The 14,633-nt window shown below is 45.4% G+C and overlaps 1 protein-coding gene across 4 annotated transcripts in view; it reads left to right on the forward strand.

The window, feature by feature from the left end:
• IRF2 (interferon regulatory factor 2) overlaps positions 1-14,633 on the forward strand; it is an 89,440-nt gene that overhangs the window by 17,586 nt on the left and 57,221 nt on the right. Inside the window, exon 2 of one of the 4 annotated variants that reach the window (XM_031664146.1) lies at positions 8,018-8,182. The exons of the other annotated variants lie outside the window; for them this stretch is intronic. The gene's annotated coding sequence lies outside the window, so the exon portion shown is untranslated. The remainder of the gene's footprint in view (positions 1-8,017; positions 8,183-14,633) is intronic. 4 annotated transcript variants of the gene reach the window in all.

Genomic DNA, 14,633 nt, shown 5'->3' on the forward strand with positions numbered 1-14,633 from the left:
TAGCATGTGGGATACTTGGGAGGTATTATTCCACCTGCATCATATTTTAACCAAACCACCTCACACTCTTCATCCCACGCAGCTACAGAGTGGCTGGGGAGGTGTGACCATCAGGTGCCGAGGCCCTCACAGCTGGGGTGACCGGCTGCGGTGATGGCATTGATTGGATGTTTGCCAGAGTCTTCACTTCCCTGGGGGGATAAATTGGAAGGTGTTATTCAAAGGCCTAGATATTTCTGTGGTTTATTTCGGTATTTCACCGTCTCCCCTCTATTGTCAGTAACTGCCTGTTTTGAACCGGTTATGTGTTGTGGAGGGCTGAGCCACATGACTCGCGTGGACTCGGTACCCTCATACGCGTTGGCTGAATTCAGTTGCAGTGATTGACTCGGTCCTCCTACTGTTATTTCCTGTCCAGACACAAAGACGCCTGCAGGACATTGGTGCCCCTGGGCTCAGGCACTGGTGTTTCCCGGTAGGGAAGGCGGACCGGGCAGCAGGAGGAAAGCGCGTCAGCGGGTGTGTGCCCTGGCTGGACTGGGGGATTTCCTCCACTTAGTCGGCAGGGACCCTCGCTAAGGTGCAAGGACACATGGCTGACTGTGAACTAGCAGCTTGCAGGGAAACCTTCCAGCATTTTCTCCACCGCGGCTCTCATGTTCCCTGTGGAGCAGCAGCTTTGTATCACCAATGGCTCACACATGTGGTCGTCCCCGGTCATTTGCCCTTGTCGTTGTTCTTCCTTTTGTTGGGAATGTTCTTTCTTCTCTTCTACCTGAGGATCCCTCGGCTTCCAGGCCCAGTTCAGATGTCCCCTCTTCTAGGAAGCCTTCCAGAGTCCTCTCTTTCTTCTGGGTTTTTACATAAAATATTAAAACTCCCCCATAGGCCTTTGAAAACATTCATCTATTTAAAGTGCAGAGTCACGTTATTGTGAGGCGAATGAACCAGTGGGGGTGAGTCTGATGCAGAGAGGGAGCCCAAACCGAATGTGTCAGACGCCCGTAATCAGTGTGAGCAGTGGCGGTGGGTGCCTGGCCGCAGGGCAGCCGCCCGCTCCAGTGTGCTCATCCCGGGGGCTTCGACTCACCTCCAGGACACCACGTCTTGCTTGAAAGCTTGCTTTAATGCTGACGTGCCTGCCTTCGTCTTTGCAGGGTAAGCCCTTGGAGGCCAGAGATCATGTCTTCATCATCTTTGCATACTCCACACAGCTTTAGATAATGCTTGGCACACAGCGATTTTCATGTGGTTGGCTGGTAAGGTTTTTGGAATGAAAAGTTGAACCAACGTAATTCAAAAGTGTATTAACATCCTTAGCTGGATTCACCCGGAAAATGGCATGTAAATAGTAAAATTGTTTTTTCGGTTGCATGCTTTTTGTAGTCATTTTGTTTTCCTTGATTATCATTTGTTCATAAGTTTATCCATCACAACATATAGTTAATATCATCTGCTTTATCCTCCTCAGTCCTTGCCCTCAGTGAGTTTTCCCAGGAGGAATTCATCCACTTTCTTATCAGTGAGTGATTACTACATGTCATTATGTGCAAGCTACTGTACTTGATGTTTTGGGATGAATGAGATGGGATTCCTCCTTACAGGACTTTATACAGAGATAAGCCTGTTGCCAAGTACGTGGAGCTGTAAGCTTTGGTTGCATCAGAAGGTGGAAGGAGGCTGAGTGCAGTGGCTCATGCCTGCAATCCCAGCACTTTGGGAGGCTGAGATGGGAGGATCACTTGTGGCCAGGAGTTCGAGACCAGCCTGGGCAACATGAGGAGACTCCTTTCTCTACAAAAAAAAAAAAAAAAAAAGGGAAAGAAAAAGAACAAAAAGAAGAAGGAGGGGAGGGGGAGGGGGAGAAGGAAGAAGAAAGGAATCAGTGGGATAAGGGGTTAGAAGAAAAAGGTGGAGGGAATCAGTGGGATAAGAGGTTAGAAAGGTGGGATGGGGATGAATTATGGTGGCCAGGAGTCTGTATTTTATTCAGTGGGCATTGTGGAACCATGGAAGGATTTTCTGCAAGGTGAGGAGCCATTTGGGGAGATTAATCTGGCCAACAATGTGCAGGGTGGAGAATATGCTTCTATTACAGAAGGTGGACCCTGGACATTGTCTTGTTCCTTGTGGAACACTCTGGCTTGGTCAATGCTGTTAGGTGGAGCACGGGCCCTACTGTTTGAAATTTCTTTGAGGAAGTCTTAGGGGAGACCAAGGAAATCTCACCTCATACTTTTCCTCCTAACATAAACTATCTTTTATCTATTTCTTCTCACGGTAGCTCTGCTAAGTTGCTGTTAAGATCTCTGTTTAGCGACGAGGAAACTATGGCTTGGACAAGTTAAAGGTTGTGAGTGGTGAGGTTCCAATTCAGGTGGGCTTGAAGCCAAATCTGAGCTCCCACCACCGTATTATGCTTTAACAAGGAGAGGGAAAGAAAAGAAACCGCTGTGGTCCTGGGAGGGGTTGGCAGAGAGGGGAAATAGTGACCATCCGATGGATGCCGAATGCAACCATCCAACCTCTGGCTACCATTCGGAAACTGGTGAGAGGCAGTGGGTATCTTCCAAAAATATTCGAAGACAGTTCTGCAGCTTGCAGGGGAGACGTGCATTCTTGCTTCGGAGGTATTCCTGTACTTAGAGTGGGTAGCAGTTTTGGCTCTTTTTCCAGTTGGAATTCATTGGTGATTGGGATGGTTTATCCCATGAATAGAATCAAACTATCGGAAACTGTAGTGCGTGAGTTTATAGTTTGTGTGCTGGAGCTTGACCAGATTTGAACATAAAGAGTTAAATTGGATGTCTCCATAATAATTAATAGTGATCATAGCACCAAAAATAGCTGGTAACCGTTATGGAGAGCTTCCTGGCAGAGGGGACAGCTCAAAGGAAATCCTCAGAGGAAAAGTGGCAGCAAGAAGCAGACCGTCAGGGCCAGCCTGTGCATGTGGAGTGTGGGAGGAAATCATTTTTTGTCATCCAGGGGAAAAGATAGTGCCCTTCAAAATCAACCTTTCAGAACAAGTTATTTTCAGGCAGCTGGTTTTTGGGAAGGTGTTGGTTTTCAAGGTAGTCTGCTAGTGATGTGATTGAAATCAGAAAGCAGCAATTTTGTTGTCTCAGGTTCCGGTTCCAGTATGCTGGCTCTTTGAGTTTCTGTTATTTGACTTTTCACAAATACTGACCACACTGACATCTCCTCTCTCTTGTCCCCTTGTCTTTTCTGTGTTCCTGAAGGGGCAAAACACACCTTTTGAGGTCTGTGGAGCTTAAAAATGAAGTCAAAGGTGACTGGGTGACATAAACAGCTCAGGTAATTCAGGTCCTGCTGCTTCTGCCATGCTCCTCCTCCTCAAGCCAGCATGGCTCAGTTATCCACTTTGATGTCTACCCTTTTCCCATGTGCCTCCTCCTATTGAACTTGTTCTGTATACTGTTACCTCTCCAGTGTCTGCACTAGAGGACGGAGCGGTCTTTTCCGGCTTGCATACTGCAGGCTGGCACAGTCTTAAAGGAACCCCACCGCACTCCGAGGAGGAGGAGCTGAGCCTTCCCGAGGTCACGTTACTTCTCCTGTACTGCAAAGGCAGTGCTCAGAGGACGTGCTGATTAAGGGAAATACAGGATCACTTCTTTTCCCATTTTCCATATGGAAAGAAGCTTTGAAAATGCAGTATGTGTTCGAGTCCATATGCTTCGAAATCTGTGCATGATTCTTGCTTTGCTGAATTGCAGAGGCTGATGCCATCTAGATGCTGCGATCCAGGGCCAGACACACCTAACGGTCCCAGCATGAGTTTACATTTATGAAAACTTTTAAAAGTCAGTCTACCCTTTTAGGTCTTAATGGCCTTGCATAAATTTTTCTAGAAAATGCTCTTTAAAAAAATGATGGACTAAAAAAGACTCTTAGATTTTCATAATTTAAATGTATCTGGAAGGTAATTTATCTGCAATTCACAGTTCTCTCATGTTATCTGTTTTTTTACAGAAAAGAATATTACATTTGTATCTGCATCAAATTTCATGATCCTTGTAGATTTTTTTTTTTTAATTTTAAGACAGCATGTTTCACACATGATTAGATTACTTGGGAAGCATTCCTAGAAGTGACATGGCTGGGTCCAAGGGTGTGTTTTTAAAAGTTTTGATACCTATGGCCTAGCTGCTGTTTGGAAATTTTGTACCTATTTTATACTCCCGCCCATAGTGCATGTAAGATGCAAAACACTATTCTAGATATTTCATATGTTTATTTGCTTTTTTCTTTTCTTCTCTCTCTATTTCTTTCTTCTCTGTCTCTCTCTCTCTTTTTTTTTTTTTTTTTTGAGACAGGGTCCTGCTCTGTTGCCCATGCTGGAGTGTAGTGGCATGATCATAGCTCACTGCAGCCTCTACCTCCTGGGCTCAAGTGATCCTCCTGCTTCGGCCTCCCAAAGTGCTGGGATTACAGGTGTGAGCCACTGCATTGCCTTATTTTACATGCTTCTTCATTTAATCCTCACAAAGCCTGATGAGAACAGAGAAGGTCAGTAACCTGCCCAAAGTCACAGCTAAATGATAGAGCTGGGGGTGAAAGCAGGCAGTGCAGCAGAGCTCCACGGTCCATGTTGTTGCCCACTCTGCACTTCTGTGGTAGCAGGCATGAGAACATGAGCAAAGAGAGGCTGTGATGAGACGCCTTCCTTTTGGGAGCCCTTAGATATGGATATGGCCTCGACTTTCACTCTCCTTGATTCATCAGATAGGACAGGTGCAGAATGCTTTTCCTGGGCCAAAGCCTATGGTCTTCGCATTCTGTGCGGTGGTGTAATTTGGAAAGAAGCAATGGTCCCTTTGGAGAGCCAGCCCCTTTCCTTAGCTCTCCTGTGCCCCTGTGCTGCTGTCATTGCCCCGTCACCTCTGCCGGCATCATTTCCCATGACTGCAGTGCTGGGGGGGACTTGGGCCTGGCCTAGGGTCTCTACATCACCTGAGGAGGGTCTCCAAATAGAAGTGTGAAGGTTTCACAGCATTTCTGTAGGGATTGCAGGCGTTAGACCCATGCTTGTCTCTGCTGCTGCATTTGGTGTGATGGATTTTGCAAAAAATGTGCTTGTTTTCATCGGGGCAGCCTAGGGTCATATTGGATCAAAAGGCTTCCTCTTTTAGGAAAAGTCCCAGACAGCTGCTCACTTATCTTCTTGTTCCCTCCCTGCTTGTGGGGGATTTGTATTTTTAATTGTCTTTCATTCTGAACAAAGACTGAGCAAGCAGAAAGTGTTGAGAAGGGCCCCAGGGAACATTCTGGCTTTGTGTTTTCTTTCTGATCTGCAGGCCTGCGGGACTTCAGTGCTCACGTTCCTGAGAGGAGGCGACAACCTGGGGACTAGTGTGTTGTCCAAGGCCAGCTGGGGAAGCACACCAGTTTCCTAGCAGTTCTGTTTGAGGATCAACAGCACATGTAGAAAAATACTGTTTCCCAGGGGTTTTATATTGCCAAGAATACCCCTGAAGATGAAGCCCATTTTTGGATCCTCAGTTCTCATGATAACAGAGTTTGATGACCTAGAATCAGCTTTGGCATGGGCTAAGCCAGAGCACCCTTTTAAAATGAGGATAGTAATGAGACCAACCCCATCGGGTTACTGTGAGGGTTACATGAGATAATGTATAGAGTTTAATGCTGGGTGCACCATGGGCGCTCGGTAAATAGTCATTGCTGTCATGATCCCCACCACCACTGTTATCTCCTAGACATCAGGAGAACATTTTTGTGAAGCGACTTTGGACTTTTGCATGTAATAAATAATTCAGTGCCTGCAAATGTAGACGCTGATTTAAGTACCTTGGCCGTTATGGTAGGAAGGTCTCGGGGCTCCTTCACCTTGACCCTCATTACCTTTAGTGTTTTTTCTTTCTTCACACTTTCATGGGGAAGTATGTGCCTCTCTGAACTGAGTTTCTTCCCAAGCACCACAGAACCTAAACAGTTCAGTGCTTTTTTTTTTATACTTCTCATGTTGCATGATATTTGTCGTTTGATTCAACATTACGTGATAAAAGAAATGGAGGAGGTAAACTTGCCAGACAATTCCTGTGTATGGTTTTGCATTTGTGGGTATTGAGTCTTTTCGGTTTGCACCGAGGCTTCCGCGGAGGAGTAGGGCATGTTAAATGGAGCAGTTGCTTATGTGCTCATCTCAGTGGATGACGTGGATGTCATTCATAGTGCACGCACAGCAACCAACAAATAAACAAATGCCATTTAACTTGATACTTGGAAGGGTATTTTTACAATAACTTTAGTTTTTTTTTTTTTTTTTTTTTTTTTTTTTTTTTGAGACGGAGTCTCGCTCTGTCGCCCGGGCTGGAGTGCAGTGGCCAGATCTCAGCTCACTGCAAGCTCCGCCTCCCGGGTTCCGGCCATTCTCCTGCCTCAGCCTCCCGAGTAGCTGGGACTACAGGCGCCCGCCACCTCGCCCGGCTAATTTTTTGTATTTTTTTAGTAGAGACGGGGTTTCACCGTGTTAGTCAGGATGGGCTCGATATCCTGACCTCGTGATCCGCCCGTCTCGGCCTCCCAAAGTGCTGGGATTACAGGCTTGAGCCACCGCGCCCGGCCCTAAATAACTTTAGTTTTTAAATCAAATATTTAGAATGTCATGGAGAAAGAACAATGATATTACAAATGCCATCATAAAGGAACCTTAGGGAGACTATTTCAAAGAAATTTTGAATCTAAATATTTAAAGCTTTTCTTATTTTATAAGTAAATATTTTATGTGTTTGATTGGTAAGCTAAAGCACATACACATTGTTAGGTAAACCTGATTTAAAGGAAATAATACTTGTAAATGGCTGCTTAAGATATCAAATTTTATAAAAATGTTCAGGAAAAGTATTTTTCCACTTTCTAATAAGCAGAAATAGTTTGCATTACACTTTTTTCATTTCAGAACTAAACAGTGCTATTATTCACTACATTAAGCATAGTGTGTGCCAGATTAATTTGTAATATAAATACAGTTTAAGGAAAATGATGCTGATTTTTCTGTATAGCATGATAACAATAATATATTCCAAGGATTGAAATAACTTGAAATCTACTGCAAGCCCCAAATCCCTTATTTGCAATCCAAAACGCTGTGAAACTGAAAGTGATTATCGTGACTCATTTGGCAGGGTAGTCTGCCCTGAGTTGACATGAAGCTATTCATAGCTTTTATTTATCCCAATCAGTGTGAATGTTCGTGTTTCGCTGCAGAAATATTAACTGTGTTGGATTAAGGGGTTCCGCCCTAGATACTTTCCGGGGTGTTATGTTCCTTGGGGTATGTGGTATATGTGCTGCATTATGTTGCTAACATCCACACACCTTTGAATTCTGAAGACTTTATCTGGCCCCAAGATTTTGAATAGAAGATGGCGAGCCTGCGTCAGTACACCTGGCCCCTACAACCAGAGGCTTCTCACATCCTGGTGTTTCCAGGAACAGTCGCTCTTTATATCTGTTTCAGGTGTAAGTATTAATGAGACCCCATTCACAGTCAGAAGTGCTGCATTTTGGCTCGGTCACCATACTGACCACATGCCATAGTTCTTGGTAACGGCCAACGCGGTGTTGGTGAACATCAGTACGTTTCTAATGAATTCCCATGTATGAAATAAACAAGATCTACATAAACAAGATTCCAGATTGTATCTTGAAAACCTAAAATAATTTAAAGCATTATTGATAAGGTATCCCCGACTGCCTGTCTAGACAGCATTTCCCATGCATTGGTGCATGCTTCCTTTGATGGCAGTTCATCCTTCTCCTCACTGTGAGTGCCTGTGTCCCTGTCTTCTCTTTCTAGGCTGCAAGCTCCTTCTCCCATTGCATATCACTATGCTGGGCGTGTATAGCAAGTTCATTATTTAGTCAACTAATATTTATTGAGCATTGGCCTCTGCCGTACTCTGAGCGCTGGGAATAGCATGCTGAACAAAACAGAATTGGCTTTGGTTCTCATGGAGATTCTTGTCTACAGATTTGGGGGCCTGGCCTGGCGAGATGGAGAAGGCTTGCTGTCGAGTGACTTTGAAGCCAAATCTGAAAAATGAGTAAGAGGTAGCCTGTGAGAGGGGATGCTGTTGAGGCTGAGGGGTGACAGACGCAGAGCCTTGGGACAGACCCCTCGCTGGAGGCTTGTGGGGTAAGGAAAGGCTTTAGGCTTGTGGAATGACGAGAGTCTGTTTTTGCTTTTGGAAGGGTGTTCCGGCTGCAGGGCAGAGCTGGGTTGGGGTTGGCGGCCGAGGAGAGCAGTCTGAATGGCTGCCTGGTCCAGGCTTTGTGGAAGGAAGGAGCGGTTCTTCACCCCTGGTTTCGGTTTCTGTTCTGAGTGTGGTAGCTGTTCTTGGACAGTGCTGTGTGCTCTTCTCCGGAGTCTGAGGCCAGTGGAGTGACTGCAGTGTTCAGCCAAGTACGAGCCAGTGGAACTGCTGGTTATTCAGGCTTCCGTCTTGCACACGTCGAGGAAACGTTGTAAACAAGAAACTAAAAGCAAAGCCCTTACTCATAGTAGGTCTTCTCCGAGCCAAGTGCTTGAAAAGCTGTGGGAGTGGGAACTGTTGTCATGACAGTAAATGAAACTATGCTGGGAATGCCAGCTTTGGGGCGCTGGGAACCCTGAAGTGTCCTGCAGAGAACTGGGGGTGGAGGGGCCTCTGGAGGATAAACATCTAAAATTTGCAAATCTATCAGTGACCCAGCGATGGCACTTCTGGCGATTTTCTTCCACCTTAACTTTGAGGTGAGGCAGTGTGACTTGGAAACCAATTCTGGGCTTTAAAATATAAAATATAAATAGCGTCTATTGAATTCGCACAGAAGTTTGACTGGAGGTAGATCTTTGACGCCTAAATCTGAGCGCTTTCTCTCAAATACGCAGGAGAGCTCTTTGGTGGTCTTGTTTTTCCTCTTCTACACAACCAAACAATTTAAATGAATTATGGACCATCACTCCTCGTCTTCCCCAGGAAATGAAGCTTAGAGGCTCCTTGTTCAGCTAATTGTTGCTTGATTAAGCTGCCCCTTATGGACGGATAGATAAAGTGATTGATGCATGTGCTTATTAATACCGTCCTGGTGCACGGATGGAGAATAAACCGCCAGCAGCTTAATTTAAGCACCACAAAGGGGGTTTCTAGAGTTTGTTGTATTTGCAGAAAGGCTGTGGTCTTTCTCTCTGTACTGGAAATTACTTCCCTACCTGGCACTGTCTTTCTCGCCAAGTCGTTTTCTTTTGAGCTAATTTCAGACTTCCACCACGGTTCAACAACAGTACCAAAAATTATTTTTCTGCACCTTTGGAGAGTAACTTGCCAGTACTGATATCCCATCACTCCAGAGTACTTCAATGTATCTTTGCTGTGACAAAGACACTCTCCACTGAGAACCAGGCATGGCCATCAGAATCAGGAAACCAGCACCACTGCGTGAATCCCCTCCCACCTGCAGACCCCGTTCCTGTTGGAATGTCTCAGTCACGTCCCTTGCAGCAGGAGAATCTGATGCAGGGCTAGGGGTTGAATTTTGGTGCCCTGACTCCTTCATTATTCCTTGACTTCCATGAACTTGACACTTTTGACAATGATAAGGCAATTATCTTAGAGAACGTCTATCCGTTTGGGCCTGTTGACGTTTCAGGTTATGCATTTCTTACAAGAATATCACAGCGGTGAGGCTTTCATCTTCTTGCATCCTTATAGGTGACACATGCCTTTGATTTGTCCCTTAATTGGTAACGTTCATTTGATCTTTTAATTAAGGAGCCATCAGTCAGGCTTCTCCATGATAAAGTTAGTCTTTTTCCCTTTGTCGTAAAAAATATTTTGTGGGAGGTATTTTTGAGGCTATGTAAGTATCCCATTTTTCACCAACCTTTTACCCACTGGTTAGCATCCATTGGTATTTCTTGGCTGAGTATACTTTGATAGCTACCAAATGTCGACCTTCTAAGTCCATCATTCTTCCTGTGTTCATTCGTTTGCATTCTACGTTATGGGAAAGCTTTCTCATCCTCCTGTATTTATTCATAGATTCCAATTTTGTTCAATGACAAATACATTTCAGTCATGTATTTGGGTGCTCAGATTTTCTTAGGTGTGGCCAGTGGGAGCCCCATCAGGTTGGCTTCTGTGTCTCTTTTCCTTATGTTGCTATTATCTTTTGAGCCCTTCCTTGTTTTCTGGCCCGGTCTTATCTTTTGCTTTCCCTGCCCCAGCTCTGGAGTCAGCCGTTTCTCCAAGGACCCTTGATTCCTTTTGGTGGAGGATGGTGTTTGGAAACCAAGATTTGGACACTGCCTGTGCTCGTTGCTGTTGGGGTCTTGCTGTTCCCAGGCCCTTTTAGTGGCAAGGTTAAAGAATATGTGTATTAGTTACATACATACTTACACATATGCATGCTTTTTTTTTTTTTTTTGAGATGGAGTCTTGCTCTGTTGCCCAGGCTGGAGTGCAATGGCACAATCTTGGCTCTCTGCAAGCTCCACCTCCCGGGTTCAAGCAGTTCTCCCTGCCTCAGCCTCCTCAGTAGCTGGGACTACAGGCGTGTGCCACCATGCCTGGATAGTTTTTTTTGTATTTTTAGTAGAGACGGGGTTTCACCATGTTAGCCAGGATGGTCTCGATCTCCTGACCTCGTGATCTGCCCACCTCCTATGCATGCTTTTTTACCACTGTATTTATTTCTATGTTTATTGAGATATATATGAAAAAGCACAAATTCAAATGAAGTCCTCCTCTTCTAGTGCCACAGCCTGGGTTATTATAGTTTTCTTTCTTTCTTTCTGTATTTGTAACTTCCTTCTCCAGTAGTCAAAAGCCTGGCTTCCATTACCCTGGAATATAATATAATTTACTCAGTTGCCTGTGTGTATGTGGTCTTGTGTCCCCACTGCTGCCCCACCACAGTGATGATGCCCTCCTCACCTCCGTGCTCTGGCTCCCAGCCCTGCACAGGGCTGTGGTCTCCCTCCTGTGTCTATCCTCACTGCCCACGTGGGCTTTCCTATTCTGTGTGCTGGGTGGCTGCTGCCCCAGCTACCCTAACAGGTGCCCTCTTTCTGCCAATACCTACCCTGGCTGCACCTGCCCCTCCACCCCTAGTGTCTGTTAGTTTCCTGTGGCTGCCATAACAAATTACCACAAACTGGGAAGCATGAAACAACCGAAATTTATTCCCTCACAGTTTTGAAGGCCAAAAGTTGGTAATTAAGGTATGGACAAGGCTGGTTCCTATTGGGGACCCTGAGCGGGCACCTGCCCCAAGCCTCTCTCCCAGCTTCTGGTGGCTGCTAGCAATCCTTGGCCTTCTTTGGCTTATGGAGGAGTCACTCTAATGCCTGCCTCTGTCTTCATTAAACATTCTCCTTTCTACTATGTGTGTCTGTGTCCAAGTTTCCCTCTTAAGGACGCCAGTCATATTGGATTTAGGGCCCATTCTAATCTGGTATGACCTCATTTAACTTGATTACATCTGCACAGACTCCATATGCAGAAAAGGTCACATTCACAGGCTCCAGGTGGACACGAATGTTGGGGGGCCACTGTTCAACCCAGTACATCTTTGCTGTGTTGCATCGAATGGACTTTTGGAGTAAATCATTCATAAAGGAAGGGTGGAGGAAGGAAGGTAGAAGGAAACTCAGTTGTTTTGAGAAGAATGTTCTCTATTACTATATTGTTGTTCTTCTTTTTTTTTTTGTGATGGAGTCTTGCTCTGTTGCCCAGTCTGGAGTACAGTGGCATGATCTCAGCTCACTGTAACCTCTGCTTCCAGGGTTCAAGTGATTCTCCTGACTCAGCCTCTCAAGTAGCTGAGATTACAGGTGTGCACCACCATGCCTGGCTAATTTATATATATTTTAGTAGAGATGGGCTTTCACCATGTTGGCCAAGCTGGTGTCGACCTCTTGAGGTCACGTGATCCACCTGCCTCGGGCTTCCAAAGTACTGGGATTACAGGCGTGAAATACTGTGCTGGCCTATTGTTCTTATTTTCTCATCTAAAATCAGGGCACCCTGCTGACATCAGGACAGTCTTGGAAAACTCAGGACTTAAGAGTGAGCACAGGATGGCTCTTAGTGTGATGACATTGGGCTGTTCAGGAGACATGTTCGCCTTCTGTTCTGTGCCATCCTGGCATTGGGGCACACCCCCGACTGCCGACCCCCGACCCCCAGAGGCCCAGTTCCAGGTCAAACAGCTGTCTCTTGGTGCATGTTGTCAGCCTGGTGCGTGCTCTGAGTTCTGTAAGTGTGGGTGAACGGGGAACTCTGACTGTCATTGGTGCTGTGGGGGAAGAGAGCAGTGTGTCAGCACGTGGACTCAGCCGTGGGGAAACCACCATGGTGTGGAGGGCCTGGAAGTTTGTGCATAGTCCTTGATTGCCCTGATGGTTAAAACCACCTGCTTCCCTACTTTTTTTCACATGATGTTCTGTGCATTCCTGCACAAATTAAATATTCTAGAGGGTAGTTCTCCCTTATCTGTGGTTTTGCTTTTAGTGGTTACAGTTATTCATGGTCAACTGAGGTCTGAAAATATTAAATGGGAAATTCCAGAAATAAACAATTTGTAAGTTTTAAATTGTGCACTGTTGCAAGTAGCATGATGGAATGTAACATCCCACCTTTTCCTGCCCAGGACATAAATCTTCCCTTTATTGAGATAACGGGATCTGCTGTAGCCCCCATACTCCATTATTTGACTCTATTACGTTTTCTTTCCACATCTTCCTACTGTCTGGTATTTGGGTTAGTCTTGCTATTATAAATAATGCTCTTTGAGCATCATTGACTATAAATTTGTATCTGCAGAAACTATTATTTGTTAAATATTGACTATTGATGGATCAGGTACCAGGCTAGGCACGTCACACATCTTATTTAATCCTTACCGTGCGGAAGTTATCCCATTTTATAGAGGAGAAAACTGAGGCATAAGGGTCTTGGGTTCTGTTACCTTCTGCATTTGGTTCCTGAAGCAGTTCCCTGGGAAGTGGCTATAGTTGCCAGATGGAGACCTGAATGGCTTCTACAGATGTGGAGACGGCGACCAATACTAGGGGATTTCTGAAGCTTTAGGGCAATGGCTTGTTGATTTCTCATTTCAGGTCTCATTTTTATCACTACACTGTACATGAGATAAGGATGGGGACCTTATCTCATGTACAGTATAGTGATAAAAAAGCGTCACTAGCCAAGGCTGACTCCTGCCCACTTGTCATGGATGCAGGAGCCGCTGAGGTCTTCCCTGTTCTCTGCCCTGCCCTTAGGTGGCTGTGCTGTCCTGAAGTCATGTGGCTGTCAGACCTCGGGTGCCATCCTGCGTCCTGCATTGCAGCTGCCATCCTACTCCATGATGAATAAGGATAGGCCTGTGAAGGGCCTAATCAACTCATTGGGAAGTTGCATGTTGCCAAATTAATGAGCTAAGGGTCAGACATGATTGATCATTAATTTGGCAACATGCAACTTCCCAGTGAGTGATGAGGCCCTTCACAGGCCTATCCTTATTCATCATGGAGTAGGATGGCAGCTGCAACAAACCATTTCCCAGGGCTGTCATCTCAGCAGGAGTTGTGGTCATAGACGAGTCTACACTGGCTAGGGAAAGCTTTCTGGGATGGGTAGATTTAAAACTGTCTCCTGGATTTCTCAAAGAACTAAAAATAGAACTGCCATTCAACCCAGCAATTCCATTCCTGGGTATATACCCAAAGGAAAAGAAATCATTCTAGCACAAGATACCTGTACTTTTATGTTAATTGCAACATTGTTCACAATAGCAAAGATACGGGCTTAACCTAGGTCCTCATCAGCAGTGGACTGGAAAAAGAAAATACGGTGTATATACACTATGGAATACTACGCAGCCATAAAAAGAATGAAATCATTCACAATAACAAGCATGGAGCTGGAGGCCATTATCTTAAATGAATTAACACGGAATCAGAAAACCAAATACTAGCACATCTTCTCACTTAGAAGAAGGAGCTAAACACTGAGTACACATGGACATGAAGATGGGAACAAGAAACAGTGAGGATTCCAGAAGGGGAGAGAGAGAGGAAGTAGAAGTGGTGCAAGGGTTGAAAAACTACCTGTTGGGTACTATGTTCACTACTTGGACAGCAGGATCATTAGGAGCCAAAACCCTGGCCAGTATCATGCAATACACCCATATAACAAACCTGCCCATGTACCCCCTGAATTTAAAACTAAAAGCAAAACCAAAAACAACCTGTAATCCCAGCACTTTGAGAGGCTGAGGTGGGTGGATCACCTGAGGTCAGGAGTTCGAGACCAGCCTGGCCAACATGGTGAAACCCTATCTCTACTAAAAATGCAAAACTTAGCCGGGCATGGTGGTTGTGCACGCCTGTAATCCCAGCTACTTAGGAGGCTAAGGCAAGAGAATCGCTTAAACCTGGGAGGCGGAGGTTGCAGTGAGCTGAGATCATGCCCCTGCACTCCAGCCTGGGCGACAGAGCCAGACTCCATCTTAAACAAAACAAAACAACACAACCTCCTCCCCACCAACACACACACACACACAGTTATCTTCTGAAGACCAAGAGAGAAGTACTTGGTATCAAG

Source organism: Papio anubis, chromosome 3 (assembly GCF_008728515.1).
Source record: "Papio anubis isolate 15944 chromosome 3, Panubis1.0, whole genome shotgun sequence".
Lineage (NCBI taxonomy): Eukaryota > Metazoa > Chordata > Mammalia > Primates > Cercopithecidae > Papio > Papio anubis.